The sequence below is a fragment of the Cucumis melo genome, unplaced genomic scaffold, assembly GCF_025177605.1.
Source record: "Cucumis melo cultivar AY unplaced genomic scaffold, USDA_Cmelo_AY_1.0 utg000251l, whole genome shotgun sequence".
Classification (NCBI taxonomy): domain Eukaryota; kingdom Viridiplantae; phylum Streptophyta; class Magnoliopsida; order Cucurbitales; family Cucurbitaceae; genus Cucumis; species Cucumis melo.
Genome location: NW_026123869.1, coordinates 1 through 2,500, shown reverse-complemented (window position 1 = coordinate 2,500; position 2,500 = coordinate 1). Strand labels below are relative to the sequence as shown.

The 2,500-nt window shown below is 30.8% G+C and overlaps 1 non-coding gene across 1 annotated transcript; it reads left to right on the top strand.

The window, feature by feature from the left end:
• Window positions 1-1,783: 1,783 nt before the first annotated feature.
• On the top strand, window positions 1,784-1,855 carry TRNAC-GCA (transfer RNA cysteine (anticodon GCA)). The gene has a single exon. It is a non-coding gene; the product is annotated as a tRNA-Cys (tRNA).
• Window positions 1,856-2,500: the final 645 nt, after the last annotated feature.

Here is a 2,500-nt window from a genome sequence, read left to right as displayed (position 1 = left end):
GATCTAATTTTTTTTTTCTCCTTATCATTCAGGAAAGACAAAAAAATTTCAGGGTAGCAAACATTCTCGAGAATTTCTCTTAGATTCGAACCCATAGCTGATGATAGAACTAGAATAGATATTTTCTGTTTCCTACTCACACGAGCCCATATCCTTGCTTTTCGATCAATCTCTAATTCTAATCTTCCTCCCCAATCAGATATTATGGTGCCGGTATAGACCGAAATTCCGTTATGGTCCAATTCTGACCGGTAATAGATACCGGGGCTTTGCAATATTTGACTGATGACAATTCTGTATAGTCCATTTACTATAGAAGTTCCCAGGGAATTCATTAGAGGAATGTTTCCAATCAAAATTGTTTGTTCTTGCATATCCCTACGGGTTTTCCAAATTAATCCTGCGGATACGTATAATTCAGAAGAATATGTGAGTGATTCATATACAGCATCTCTTTCTTTTATCAATGGTTCTACCAATTTATATGTTTCCACAAATAATTGAAATTCAATTTCTTGATCTGTATCTTCAATTTTTGGAAACTTAGAAAGTTCTTCTGTTAAGCCATGATCAATGAACCTACAAAACCCTTCAAATTGTATCTGATTAAACGCAGGTATTGTAGACATTCTCTCATTTCCACCCCCAAGCATTTTATTTATTTCCCATTTATAAAAAAAATCCCATTATTTGCTTAAAATGGATCGATCTAGCAATGATGGAATTTATATTATGTTTACTGAATCACATGAAATTTTACCTAACTTCATAGGTGTAATAGATGTAATGCATGAAATACATATGAACGTAGGAATAAAGAGACTTTGATACTCAAATTAAATTGGAATTTGCAACAACTACAAATGAATTGGTAAATTCTATTTAGAATTATGGAGTTTTGTATAAAATATCTATATCAAAACAAAAGTGAGTCAATTTCTACCATTATTATGATATTCCAATCGGATTGGGTACTATAAATAGATTCGGGATTTGATCTGAAGAAACAATATAGAATTTTTTTTATTTAACAACATGGAACTTTTTCGTAGATTTCACTGTTAAAAAAAATTCGCATAGAAGAGAGATATTTTACCTATACCTATATTTTTTTTAGTAGAATTCGTAGAATGCGATTGAAGTATGTATAAGGACTTGTATTTATTAATAAACATGTGCAGATATATATATATAGTTAGTTATATATATCGCCTCCTTTATTACAGTTCTATGGGGAACATCACATGTCGTACTCTATCAAAAATTTATATTTTCTATTTAATGATAATGAAAAAAAAAATTCTAAAAACAGAATTCCGAACATTTCCTATAAACATCTTATATATATATAAGATATTAGATTTAGATAATAGTAATCGTTTATGTTCTGGGGTTTACATATACTCATAATCGCTATTAAAATTGTCATTAATAAGGATTTTTTTATGGTTATGGAAACGAATCAATACGGATGGATTAGTAATGATTAGTTATCTATCAATTTTTATTTATTTAGGTAAGGTATCCATTTTTGGATTGTTTTCTTATATCATTAGGGAAACCGAATTTGCAATTTCAATCCAAGAATCATTTATGAATTCACAGTCAATAGTTAAAGTTAACGGTTCCCATTTGTCCTGATTTTTTGCTTTTGTGAATGAAAATCCACATTTTTTTTTCAATAGAAAAAGCAAAGTTTTGCGGTTTTTCGTTTTAGATATTGTGTGTTGTAAGATACTATCTATCTAAGAGATAGAGCCAATCCAATATTTTGTATCGTTTTGGCGGCATGGCCGAGCGGTAAGGCGGGGGACTGCAAATCCCTTTTTCCCCAGTTCAAATCCGGGTGTCGCCTCAGCAACAAACAAAAGAATCAAAATACCCTCTTCTGTTTTGCTGATATAACTTTATCATTTTTTTTAGAAGAAAAGCATCTTTAGATTTGCTTGATTCTAAGCATCGTTGGGGTTCTCTAAAATGTTATAAATCCTTGCGTATAGGTTTCGTTTCCAGAATTTAGTAGAGTAATGAAAAATAATCGTTAAATCTTGAGATGATAGCCCTTCGACTACTAATGTAGTGTCTACTCATTGGGTCTTGAATTAGGGAATATAATTTCATTTTTCCTTACGGAAAGGAGGAAGATACTTGATATACGGACTCATGAAAGTATCTGAGTACTCGAGCATTCAATCAATATTATATTGAATGAATAATTGGCTTTTTTTTTTATTTTAATCTTAAAAAAAGAACTTATTTCTTTTCGATAAGCTCTAACCACGCATGTAATAGGCCATCCCATCTTCCGATTGTCTCTATGAAACAATCGGGGGGACAGTAAAGATTAGATCAAATGAGAAAGGAATAATAGTAGGGTTATGTGATAGATACTATCTTGATTCTCTATTTTGAGACTTTTTACTTAATGTAATGAAATGCAGGACAACAAAAGAAAGACTAGGTCTTATTATTCCTACATGTTACTAACATTCTTTTGATA